The 14061-nt window shown below is 41.0% G+C and overlaps 1 protein-coding gene across 1 annotated transcript in view; it reads right to left on the bottom strand.

Moving 5' to 3' along the window:
* gpc5a (glypican 5a) overlaps nt 1-14061 on the bottom strand; it is a 116666-nt gene that overhangs the window by 96995 nt on the left and 5610 nt on the right. The window lies entirely within an intron of this gene.

Below are 14061 nucleotides of genomic sequence, written 5' to 3'. Positions count from 1 at the left end.
CAGCTCATGAAATGTCTTTGATTTCATTTTATTCGGTGTAACGTCAAGAATCAACATTCACTTTGCCTCTATATACAGCACTGTTTCCAAAAATGTGTCCACATTTGCTTCTGATTTACCTGAAAACAAACCAGATCTGTCTTTAATTCGTGACCTTCCACAGAGGCTGTAAACTGGTCTGGACTGAGCTACTCTAACAAACTCACTGACTCTCAAGTTGCTGGATACACAATGCAAAAATAAACCTGCCTCTAATCTCAGCAAGAGGCTGCAGAACACATTTACAACATCAGAGCACTTATTCACCTAAATCCAGCGGATGCAGGACTGTCTGGGTTTTGATAAGAGTTTTTTAAAAAAAACTTATTTGGGCTTTTCTGGCATGACCAATTTTCACACAAGCGTGTTAAGTTGGTGAGGGACAGCAGGCAGCTCTGTTGAGTTCACACAAACACGCAGCCTTCCAGGTTTGAGCCCAGGAATCCAACGTCTACATGGGCCCGCTGCTCAGACAGCAATGAACACGAGAACAGACAGAGAAAAGACAGATAAGGCAAATTAATCATACTTTGCATCAAGACAGTGGCGTCGTACAAACGCGCACGCCGCCCGACAGACTGTCCAGATTTAGCTGGAGATTGAGGTGAAGCACAAAGTGTTATTCAGAGTGGATGAGTGAGCCCAGTGTACCTGCTCTGATCTACAAACAAACCACTGAGCAAGACCGGGCCTTTTTATGCGTGTGTGTTCGCGTGTGTTAAACGTGTCCAAGCCTGTTCGCATGAGGACAGGAAGAGATTCACATGAAGAGGGAAAGACCATGATAAACTGTCCCATTTCAAAATGATTCTCCACACGAGTTTAAACCTTCTGGATTGAGGGAAAGGTGACTGACAACTCTGAGAGGAAAAGTTTCCTATGAAAAAAGTGTAAAAGCCCTTTGGATGTTTTCTTTTTCTCCCTGTGTCTTCAGTTTCAATAAAGGAGGCATTGTTTTAAAAAGTGAAAACAGTCGTTCACTCCAAAGTGGTACAGACGAGAGGAGATAAAGAGGGAGAGGAGAGGAGAGGATAAGCAAATGAATAGAGGGTTAGAGAAAGACAAAAGAAATTAAGGGAAAAGAAAAAAGAGAGCAAAGGATAGAGGAAAGGATGAAGGAAAGTAACGGAAAGGAAAGGATGAAGGAAAGCATGAAGGAAAGGAAAGGAAAGGCCCATTAAGACCATGAGTCATTTTAATCTGTTTTGCCTGGAGTCGGGTTCAGTTTCCCATCAGCCTTTATCTCAGTGTACTTCCTCCCTCACATCAATAAACACACCCCTCCCTGCATATACATATATTATTGGTTGAAAAACACATATTTATCCAGAGCAAATCCGGCCCTGCTCTTATAAATCTCACAAAAACCCTGCTGAACTAAAACAAAAGAAAAGCCCCCTCTTCCCGTCTATCTCTCCATCTACGTTTCCCTCTCCATCCCCTCTCTCTCAGTCTGTTTCTCTCCGTTACCTCCACAAGGCTTAAAAGTCAATATTTGAGGATCTGTTGCAGCTCTTGAACACTTCAAAGAGCACAAAGCTCTGCTGTGAACGCTGCCTTTAATATGCCGTTCAGGAAAAGAAGCAGAGAGGGTCATAGGGAAGTAAGTGTGTGAGTGTGTGAGTGTGCAGGTCATATATCCTTTCATACATGCTGCACATTTAGAAACACAGGTCAGGTTGAGCACATGTTTGAGGTTTTCAGAGCACGCACACATGCATACCAGGGGAGAGCGGGCTGCCACAGTTTTTAACAGCCAGAGTGAAAATAATAACATCATAATAAAGCTTTCATTAGCTTTCAAAGGTGGCTCTGTGTGAGGCTGTTGAAGGTTTCCTGCGGCTGGCCTTAGGGAGCTGTTAGATGCCAGTGAATGAGCTGACAGGGCTGTCATAAGCCTCAATGGAGGGGCTAATGCACACAGCAAGCCAGTGATTACTCTATTGAACTGAATAATTACATTAGATTTATGAAAAGATGATATGGAACATTTGGTTCAAGGATCTGTTCGTGGTAAGCTGTGTAATTTGACTCCGGTGAGGAAGCAGGGAAACACAACTCAGGTCTTAACTTCACTGCAAAGAATGTGGCTGTTGTAGAAAAGTCTTCAGAGAGGAATAGAGAGAGAAGACTAAGATGTGTGTTGACATCTTGTCCCAGATCTCATCTTCTCTAGTGTGTACATCAATGTGTTGTTGCCGTCTTCTTTTTGAATATAAAGTTTTTACCTTCACAATAACAGATTTATTACAGATTACAGAAACCATCTTTGAGAAAAATGTATTTGATGTGTTCTTTGACTTTTTGGTTTGGCCCATGTCTCATCTACTAACATGGAGGAGGCTAGGAGACCCTACAGGGGCCTTCGGGTGTCATAAAAACATAGCTTAGTTTGTCCATCGGCAGCTACTGCAGTAAGAGGGCGGTGCAAAATGGTGGACCCCATGGAACAGGATCCACTCCCAATGTAGATATAAATGGCTAATGGGTAAAAACGAGCAGAATCCATTACTCATTATTTTCAACACTGATTTGCCTCCTGATCCTGACATTCGAGACACAAGCACCAGAGAACATGTGACGTTTTTACTTCATAAAATGTCTTGACTAAATCCAAATGAAATAATTTAACTCTTTAATGCAGTTTCATTGTGAATGAATAAGCCTGATATTAGTCAAAACCTATTTCTTTTTCTTTTCTTGTATGTATGGTTGTATGCATGTTTGTATGTATCTAAGTACCTATGGATGGATATGGTCATTTGTGTATACTTTATTTTGTGTGTGAAGCACTTTGTAACTGTGTGTTTTAAAAAGTGCTATACAAATAAAGTATTATTATATCGGAGTATGTACAGATGGTGGCACAAGCATCACATAATCATGAATGTGGTAAGATTAGAGCGTATCTGAGCCACGAGACAAATCAGAGGAGAACTTTTGTAATAATTATATAAAACAGACCTATCACCCGTACTGAAGGGGCCACAAGACACTGGACTCTCTCAGCAGTAAAAACAACATTCATTTGTCACTCATGCCAGGATATTGTGATAAGCAAGACAATTATGCCATTATATCTCTGCCATGTAGGGGAGACGGACAGGATGAGGGGGTAGAGTGCGAGCGGGGAGAGTGGGCGCAGACAGTGGGCTTGGTGTGTTGCTGTGTGTTGCTGTGTTTAGGATTTCAACGCCCAGACGACTACAGCCTAATCCCTGGAGACTCCTTCCTTGCTTAGGAAATACTTCCTCCCGTCACACTGACAGAACATTTCTCTCCTCTGAACCACCGCAGTGAAACAGAGAAGCACAATCCCGAGAAACACGCCGAGAGACCGAGTGAGCAGGGGAAAAAAAACTTGACACTGATGTTTTCATGTTTTCATTTCTGCTGAACTCATCCTTGCAGTTTCCTCTCGGGATCAGTTGTAGAAAGTCATTTTTCTCAGTTCTGACGTAGAGAACAGTCCTATTTGTGTCCGGTTTACCCCCCCGGAGTTAGACGTCTAAATTATTTGAAGAATGACTGGTTAAAGTTGAGGGCTACTTCCAGGAAAAGTGCCTATTATGGCCCGAACCATTCACTTAACATACCACCGAATCAAAGTAACGTGGTTTGTGTGGAAAGCTGCGAGTGTGAGCTCAGTTTTTGCTGTTCATTGCTAACTGTTGCACATTTTTGTAGCTGCACAGTCAGCTCGCCTACACAAACATCACACTGTAATATTACCCTGCTGGAGTCCACGCAGCTCAACACCATTTCAGGACAGAAATATATATAAATCTGTCATAAAGACACAGTTCATGTTTAGCAGTGCGCTTTGTCATCTAATCTAGAAAATGGCCCTAAGACAACAGCCAGCAGCCATGAATCTCCATTTCAAACAGGCACATGGGAGACAAACAATGTAAAGTGCTGACAAGGGTGTGTATTTTTAGGGTTCATCTCTATGCTGTAAGTGGCGACAGTGCAGAGTGTGGAGAATATATATATATATATATATATACACACATACATGTGTGTGCATGTGCGTGCGTGTGTGTTGAGGTGCTGATTGGGGGATTTTGTGACCTTTGAACACAATTGAACACAGTACGATGGACAACATAGAGCTGGGCAATAAAACACTATCAATAATTAGTGCAATATAATTTTCATCATTAGCAATATATCAAAAGTTCTGAATATACTGATGTAATGCAAGCACATTGACGAGGAACAACACAACTGATCCACCTCACATTTGAAAAAAACCATCGGTTCAATTAAAAGAAATAATGATGTAACACTTATGATAATTATCGATATCGAGTTATATGATCATTTTAATCTCTATATAATTTTTGGGCCATATGGTGTAGCCCTCTTCTTTCTCCAAAATGATGCCAAAATATACCGTATACCGGGGCCGCCATCTTGTTCTGGTGACAGAATTTGGAGCCAGAGTTGAGATATGGAAATCTTGCCCATAACACCTGCCTGACTAATCGAGTCAAGCTCATATGTCATTACGTTTCACACTTTTTAAGGCATTAAAACAACTAATTTAAACCAAATTAATCAGAAACAAAACACTTGAACAGACGCTGTGTGATAAGAACTACAAAAATGACAAAAAACACTTTTGGGGAAAAAAATTGGGCATGTTGACATAATTTTGGTCCTTGTACCAACAGCTAAAATGGAAGGGGCATGGTGTACTGCATTGTCCAGAATCCAGCCACTAGAGGGCGATTGAGATGTGTTGGCTTCACTTCTCCACTTACAGGGAGTTGTCATGTCGTCCATCTTTTTATACAGAGACGTATAAAACTAGCAGTTTCCAGTCTTAATGCTTGACTGACCAGGCTCTAGCTGAGCCCCTAATGTTAAACGGGCAGACATAACAGTGGTATCCATCTTTTTATCCACTTCTTTGCCAGAAGACAAAGGAGCTACTTCCCCCAAATTGTCAGACTACTCCTGCAAGCACTGAAAATGATAACAAGATTAGAAAAGTCTAGTATGAAAACAGTCCGACTACTTTGCAGCAGAACGAACGCCTGGATTATTGAGGGGTATTGACTCTGAATAATCCTGCTTCCCTCTAAATCCTCATCCTCTGACTTCAAACACTGTGCAAAGACCTTCAATAGAATCTGGCATCCGCCCAACTTTCTCTCCATCAGTCGCTCATTCTTCTTCTTCGCATTCTTTTTCCCTCTCTGTCCTCCCCTGGATCAACTGTCCAGCCTCGAATCACAAAGCCAAACCCAAATTCTGTGGGAATCTCGAGGAGAGGCCCCTGTGTTGCCTGGCGCACACGCACAAACACACACAGACGCACAAACACACACGGACACACACTCCTCTTGTAAGAGTGACAACAAAGACGGCATGGCTGCAGAGCCGGTGGACAAAGGACAAACGGAGGGTCCCACACAAAGGAGCAGAGAGCAGGTTAGAGGGGATTTGAAGGCCAGCTGTGAGAATCTACCTATGAAATCTTCAAACAAATCGAACCACTTCAATTTATGCAAGTAACATCGCACATTATCCTAAGACCTGCATGGTCGATCACTATTAGAATCTGTTTTCACTCAGCTTTTCCCACCTTTAAAAGCTTTTTATGCTTGACAAAACAAGAGCTACGGTGGCCCTCAAGTGCAAATCACAAGGCCAAATCACAAAAAACCACATCAAATCAGTGCGTCCCTCCAATCAACGACAAGCCTTGTCAATAGCAGGTACCTACCTTTTCCGTTCGACATTAATGCTGTTCATATTGGCAGGGATAACAATTTGCGACAGTTGTAACACTTGTTTAACAACAGGTTAAAAAAGATTCACACCACCTGATTCTTCTGTGTGAAAGCAGTCATGACTAAAACAATTATTCCTACCAGAAGACCTTAAGACCAAAATAGTGACCTGAAGATGGCATGATATGAAAAGTTAAATGATGACCAAAGTTATTTCAGTTCTTCCTGAGGGGGGTTCATGAATGTTGTTCCCAAATTTCGTTTCATTAAAAAAGAGACATTTCCCTCAAAACCACAAATGTCAAACTTATGATGGTGCTAGAGATAAAGTAAGGGCATCAACAAGTCTTTCATCATCCAGGATCCATTAATATCTGTGCAATGGTTTGTGCTTATCCATCCTGTTGAGATATTCACAGGAGAAGTTAAAACTTTTACCTGCTGGTGCAACTAGAGGAAAAGACAGGAGTCGCAAGGATCCAAGAAAGTCTCAAATTCACAGTAATCCATCCAACAGTTATTGAGATATTTCAGTCTGGAGTCCGGACCAAAGTGGTCGACCAACTGACCAACTGACACACACAGACCACCATCCCTACAGTACCGTGCCACTGGTGTGGCTAAAAAAAAACTTTAAACATCTACAAATATGCCACCACGATGGTATTTTGTGGATACACTCCAATCTTTTTAAAGAGAGACACAACAACAACTGCTATGTTACAACAGCTCACAAACTACAAAATATGTTTGTTTATATAGCTCGCTTTTACCCCATATCTCTCATATTGTATTTTCTCTACACCCAGAAACTATTTTTGACACAATAAAACCAAAAAGGCAGCTCCCATGTGAGGCAGCCTGGTGTCGGTTGAGGGGCCTGTAACATGAGGAATGCTCATTTTCAAGACAAAAGATGCTAAAATGCAGAGTCCTATAAAAAGCAGCATATTTTCCCTGACTGAGGCAAGCGGCCAATTTGTGACCAAGTTAGAAACTTTACTGGCAGGGAACAGTGTGTTACTGTAGTCAGCGATCCAGTGCTGTTGAGGGCTGGTCCCCACACAGTATCTGTCCATGGGAAGAAATTATTGTTTTGAACTTGAAATTCTTGGACAAATGCGGATCGCAAAGGAGCACTTAGGTGAGAGTGGTGGCTCCTCCGGCTCTGCTTTTAGAGAAACTTTTTGCTCAACATACTCTTGAAGAGCAGCCAGGTCATCACACTGAGATATTAAAGCAACTGCCCCAGAAAAAAAAGAGCAACTAGTCAACAGCGGAAATGAGACAATCCAAGATATGTCTTTTTGTGTCAAGACTATGGCAAAGTTTTCATGCCAAATTATTCCTACGTCAATAGTAGAATATTTGGAAAATGTCAAATGTTAAAAAGAAGAGGTGGATACTGATATTATATTTATTTAAGTGATGCAGTTTAATATATTGTCATTGCAAACCTGACAAGAACCACTAAACAAACTTGACATCTCAACAGCAGATATACAGTGCGTCTCAAACCACGATAATAAAAGCTCATTTATGCTGACTTAACGTACGATAAGAGATACGTCCGTTTTAAACGATGTAACCGTCACTGCGCCACATACCGCCATGTATCCTTTATGTTGGCATGGTTGTTGAGAAATGCATCCACTAGAGGGCAGTGCATGGTCGAGAATTTCTGACAAAAACAAACAGACAGTGGAGGAGGTTGGGATATGTTCCTCTTAAGAAAGAGTCAAAAGCAGCTGTTTACCCGGGCAAAGTAACATCATATAGATTCCTGCAGTTTCTTAACTCGCAAAGTCTCTCCTCAAAAAGTTCCGCCAGTTTTCAGATTTCTTTCTCGTGTCCTGTATCGTCACGCTTGAACTATGTGCTACACTGCCCCCCACAATAACCAGTGGTATTACAGACAAAATAAACAGAGCACAGACAGAAGGCTCCATCTGTTACTGTAAAAAAATCTAACATTGAGCATGAATGAGACTTTACACTTAATTCAGTGTGAGAAAAACTACTGTGCATTTAAGCTTTAAATTTTCCTCACAAATACAAGTTAGGCTTCGATTATTTTTATGCTTTCACCTACGCAATTGCTATCAATACAATTCCATTTTATTTGTATACCACCAAATCACAACATTTTTATTTATTTTATTTATTTAACCAAAAAAAGTCCCGTTAAGATAAAAAAAAAAAAATCTATTTTTCACGGGTGTCCTGGCCAAGATTGATAGCAACACAAACAGGGGCATAAACATTATCTCAAGGCACTTTACATAGAAGGACGAGACCCTAAAAATTATAGAACCCACAATCAGTCACCGTATTCGAAACCACTTTGTGTGTGATCTCTTTTCAAGGCCGAATTAATCAACTAAAAATGAATTGTGTAAAACCGTTGACACTGGATTTGTGGTAATTTGGAGGAACAAGAATATACACCATGTAGATTTTGACACAGGCCCTTTGTTTCTCAAGTAGACAAAGTGTGTAATAATGCAGGACCTGCCTCAAGGCCCAAATACATTTGCAATTAATGAATAAAGGGCCTTGGGATTCCCTAAAGAGCCTCGGGCCCTGAGGCAGTTGGTCGCTTTGCCCAATTGGTAATCCAGCCGAGCCTCCAGGGGCTTGAAGACTCATACCAGGCTTTCAGCAACACAAGAAACATATGGTAGAGCAGAGGCCAAGTCACTTTACATCAGAAAGTTCATCTAGATGATAAATTAGATTTACTAGTAACATAAACAGGGGTGTGATTGATCTTGAATTCTACTAATACTCATATACCCTGCTAACATGGATCATCGCTACACTGAGAAACCAACAGAATGCTTGTCTTCAAGATTGATATCAAATCTCCATCATAGGATCTTTCCTACAAGACATTATTTGGGGGGGGGGAGCTACCAGCATGGTGGATGAGGAGCTGGTGCCAAAAAATGACTCAACATCGGTAGCGTGGCAGTGGTTCGGCTGTGCACGGCCACATATTTGTCAAAGTAAAACAAAGCAAATCTCAAGTTTGTCGGGCAACAGTTGGAGGTAAAGCAAACAAATCTATTTAACCACTTTAAACTGAAACATCCGAAGAAACAAGGTGCGTGTTTCACTCGGGTCGGTACAACCTTACTCATCTGTATGTCACGAGGTCCTGAGACATAATTCGTTACATTTGAAAGATTCATTAGAGTCGAAAAATAAGATGACATTTTCTACTGTGACAATGATTTGTTCTGACTACTTTAAATATGTGTTCTTCTATGTTTGTGTTATTTATTAAATGCTGATTACAACTTTGTTTGACATTTAAAATAAAGTTTTACTCAGCTTTTATTTAACATTTGGAAAACAGTGTCTTTCATCTAAAATTGTGTTATAAATTATGCAAAATTCATATCATAGAGTCGGGATATTCTTTGGGAGAAAAGATCAGGGGTCATAATTCTGAGAAGATCACATGAGAATCAAATCATGAAATATATATGAAATGAATGCCTTAAAATAACCAAAGAAAACCAAACCACCTTTAACCTTCAGCCAGACGCAGCTCTACCTGAGCTTCATTTGATTTAAATGAGGAGTACGGAAACAAACGTCCGTCCATTTATCTCCCATTGTGGTGGTTTTGAATATTTCAGTAAGAACTGATGGATGAAGTGTTCCTCTGTGGTTGATAAGATTCTCCTGCTTCTTAAGGTCGATAATCCATTTGTAAACAAACCGGATTAGTTGAAAAATGTTCCGTCACAAAGCTGGAGAAAAAAGCTCATGAAAAGCAAACATCACACTCAGATCTCAGCTGGTATCCACGTCCTCTGATATTTGCTCGAGTTTAATCCTCATTTCGTCTTTGCGGTAAAATCTGTCACAGATGAAACTACAACTCATCTCAGTATCTTCGTGCCACTGGTTGTATAATGTCTTTCTTCTTTTTTTCAAATCAAATTAAAAATATTCTTTTATAGGACTGAAACCCAGGATGTTGTGGTTAAATGGTATGGGCGTTAACCAACCGAGAGCTGAACTTTACTGGACTTAACAAAACCACTGAAATAGAAACTCAGCTGCAAAGAAGAAGAAAAGAAACTTTACATCATCCGTCTAATAAGCAGCGATCAAAACAACCCCCCACTCCTCCCCTAACTCGGACCTCCCTGGCACAGAGCGTGTTGTACCAATTTGACGGCTGATTGCAGCCTGCTCTCAGTCAAGCTGTGGGGCCGCTGCCATTCAACGCCGCTCCTTTTTTCAACTCAGAGACTAAAAGATGTGCGGTGGAATCCTTTAAAAGCTGGTAAACAGAAACACAATTAGCATGTATGGGTGCAAACGGCTAATCCGGAGCACAACAGGTCTCGCTTTGCTCTTCAGCCATACCAGCTCTCAGTCCTGTGACCGTTTGATCTCACATTCATCTGCGCCACTTGTGCTCCTGACAAAAGCAGACGCTCACAATTAGAAGCAATGCAAATTTTTTAAAAAAGCAAAGGCTGCTGGATTCATGAGCCTCATGTTGACAGGAGTTTTTTTTTTCTTTCTTCCCAGGCTGGAAACCAAAATGACTGGAAGGAAGCCCACAAGCCACAGAGTGTTAATGGTCACAACAGCTTCAAGCCATAGACGTTCAAGAAACAGTAGCGTTACATGTGTAACAGACCTCGCTCATCCTGTGGTTATATGACAGATTTTTCAATATTGCCCATTTGTTGTGTTTTCATGTTTTTCCACATTTATCCCTTTGTTCTGAGTGCTGTGCAGTGTCCGTTGTAAACCCGCCTGTTTGGAGTGGGCCCTTTGCTTGGCCTGTGGTATCGCTGGTTGCTGCTTTCTTGTGAAACACTCAAAATAGGCAAAAACACTGTATGTAGTTTTGGTTTCAATTTTTCTAGAGTCATAAAAGATTATGTATTTGAATTGTATGTAACGAGGTATACAGAAGACAATTATCTGGATTTAGCATGAAGACTGGTTAGAGTGGTTTAGTATAGAAATTAATGGTGTTTAATGCATGTTACGAACAGAAATGTTAAAATGACAGCTGCGGCTGTAGCTTCATATTTAAAGAAAGATTTGAGATTGATCTTTTCATCTGACACTGAAAATTGTTTTGTTTTTTTTTTAAATAATACACTTTATTTTTAGGGCTTCATAAGCCACAATGTTAAAATCTGATGGTTTAGAGTTCATATTGTTTATGATCATTTACATGTGATCTACATTCATGACAAGTGTAAAATAATGCATGCTTTACTACTTCTCAGAGTTTCTTAGTTGTGAGTTAATTCAGGCTCAGTTGGACTATGACTCACTGCTGCAGCAGTTATAACAAAACCCTTCCCTCCTTAAATCACACAGGAGCAGCTCTGGTTATATTATTCACAGACGCAAGAGTAACATTCACTTCTGCAGTCAGCATAAGGCAGTACATGGCTTTTCAAATAGTCCCTCAGATGAAAGCTTGTCCCAGAGGAAGCCGCTCCTCTGATCTGCTGATCTCAGACCGTTTCTCTGGGATTCGAGCGGGCCCTCCTCACACCCTCTCCCCGGCATTTCAACAGCTGATTCATCGTGGGCTCTGTTTGAGTTTTATTTGACTCCAGCCCTACGGGACGCTGGGAGTGCACAGGTTGGTTGCCATGGATGTAGGACAAACCTGCGCAGGATGAAGAAAGCTCTCCCCCTAAAGCCCCGCTCAGCAGGCTCGCATATTTGTGCATTGTGTGGACGATGTGCAGGAACCTCACAAGCGGTGAATGAAAACATGCCGTCCTGAGAGACTCACTGACAGGCCAGGAGCAGGACGGAGGGGTGAAAGTGATGTGCTGGAAAGCTCAAAGGCCATCTGCCCTGACAGGATGCCATCAACATAGTCTGGGTTTTTTTAACACCGTAGTTGCCCAACTATCTTTTGGATGTGAAATGACTTGATAGCCGGGGATCAGGTTCATTTGAGGATGACGTTTTGAAACATTGCGGCACAATTCTCTGAAGAAAAAAAGAGAAACAAGTAATGAACCATTACTGCGGGATGAGCTGTGCTTTGAAGCTCTCCTCGTAATTAACAGCTCGAGCGCTTGTTGTCATTTATTTGCGTTGCACATTTTGCTGAAAATATTGAGCCCCCTTTTCTTTTCTTACATAAAGGATGCCCTTGAAGTTTTTTGGGGCCCATTATAAGCACAATAACATAAGCATTGAGTCCCACAGGAAAACGTTTAAATAGCATTTTATGGGTTTGTTTTATTTCTCAGTGTCTCCTTAGAGTTTCACACTATTATCCATCTACATTCTTCTAAGCCCTTCATCCCCCCTCTCCCTTCAGCTGCAACATATAAAGATGGCTAATTGAAGGCTTTGCACAAAACAAATGACCACATCAGCCTGCCCCCATTTAACTCGTCCCTCTTCCTGTTTGAGGTCGAAATGCATTATACACTCTGCCTGTTCCGTGTTGTCTCTCGAATTACAGCACAGGCTGCCAATCATTTGGAGATCTATGGGACTAGTTTTCCTGCTCACTCACAACCCACCCACCTCCAAAAACACTCTTCTTTCCTGCCAGTTTCCCCCTAAAGTGTTTATGATGAGGCAGAAGAGCTTGTCACAGTAATAAGAACAAGAAGACGAAGAGTTGAGGGCAGTCTTTTCTCAATTACGGGGTGATCAATAGAGTTTTTGGCTCTTCTCCACTTCTATTATAATATGAAAAACACCTGAAACAAACCAACAGTCACACAAGATGAATAACAAACAGTTAACTCGTATTAATTCAACATAATTGAACACTCCCTTGGCAGAAAAGAGACGGATTAAATGCTTGACTTGTGTTTCTTTTATATCTGCACATGAACAGTGAGACTGTTCTTTTTTTCCCACTCTGTGTGGTTCTAAGATCCTGCCACATATTTCTGTCCCTCCTTGCTTCCCTTACATATGGAGACAAAGACTGAATCCTCTATGGCCAAATAGAACAATGCAACAATGTGCATGTATGTGCATGCGTGTACGTGACTTTGTGTGTGTGGGTGTGTGTAAACAGACATGTTTGGTTGTGACCTTTCATCAGCACAGATTTACTTAAAAAGAAAGACAAACAAATATTAAGCAGGTGGAGAAGAATAGTTAGGCTATAAAAACATGTTTTCATGTTTTTCTTTGCGTATTTCCCTGCAATAATGACTATATATTAAATATGGAAGGAAAATATACATGGGGAAATATGTTTGAATAACAGCTGGATGGATTAGTTGTGAAAAAGTAAACCAATCAATTTTACAATCAAGGCAATTAATAGACTATAGAAATAATTGCAGGCAAACTTGGCTCTGCAATTAACAAAAACCCTGCATAATAACCTGATGTAATATTGGGAGCAGTTATGTTGCCACTGTGACTTCAATATGTGACTTTAATTGCTAAACCTCTGTTGCCATTTGCATTGTGCAGCCTGGATGTTGGAGGCAGCTGCCAGTGTTTGCTGACTGATGAGAGCCGATGTTGACAGGGAACTCTGTTTGGTTTGGCAGGAGTGTTCACTGGCTGCCATTCCACGGATGAAACCATGTGAGTGCTGCTCATTTTGTGAGTGTTTTTCAAACAGCTAGCAGCTCCTGCAGTCTAAATTGACTGCTGCTGCCCTGTGTAAACAAAACACTCAGCGCATGGACGATTATGAGAACTTTATAGGGCAGAAAGAAAAATACACATTTAGAAATTAAAAAAGAAAAAGCCTCTGCGTCCTGAATGCCTGATCTTGCTCAATGTAACCTGGCTGAGCAGATATGGTCTCTCGCAAGAAGTGCATAACACTTTAGGTCCCATATGTAAAGATGGACGACAGGTCTCCACTTCCTCCCACTATCCAGAAATGAAGCCAAAACATCCTGGATACGAACGCGGCCATACTCGTGGCAATGACGTCATTAGGAGCCACAGTCCGTGCAGTGGCGATCGGGATTAGGATGGATGAGGCCGGTGATATTCTAAAAACACATCAGTACGCAATGCTGGCTTACATTTTCTTTCATTACAATTAATGTAGTTTGTTATGAGTCAACCCTTAACTAAATACTTAAATACCAAATGTGGTTTAATCCACAGCTGGAAATAGTCCACAAGAAATCACTCTTTATTCAAATTTTTCAAAAACTAGTGTACTGCTGTACACATGACAGAAATTATTTTTAGAATTATATAAGTATCACTGATTACTATAAATTAACATCCTTGGTAACAACAAATGTGCCTGGCGATGAGGGTCATAGACAGG

The sequence above is a fragment of the Hippoglossus stenolepis genome, chromosome 1, assembly GCF_022539355.2.
Source record: "Hippoglossus stenolepis isolate QCI-W04-F060 chromosome 1, HSTE1.2, whole genome shotgun sequence".
Lineage (NCBI taxonomy): Eukaryota > Metazoa > Chordata > Actinopteri > Pleuronectiformes > Pleuronectidae > Hippoglossus > Hippoglossus stenolepis.
Note: the sequence above shows the minus strand (reverse complement) of the source record. Positions and strands in the feature narration are given on the sequence as shown.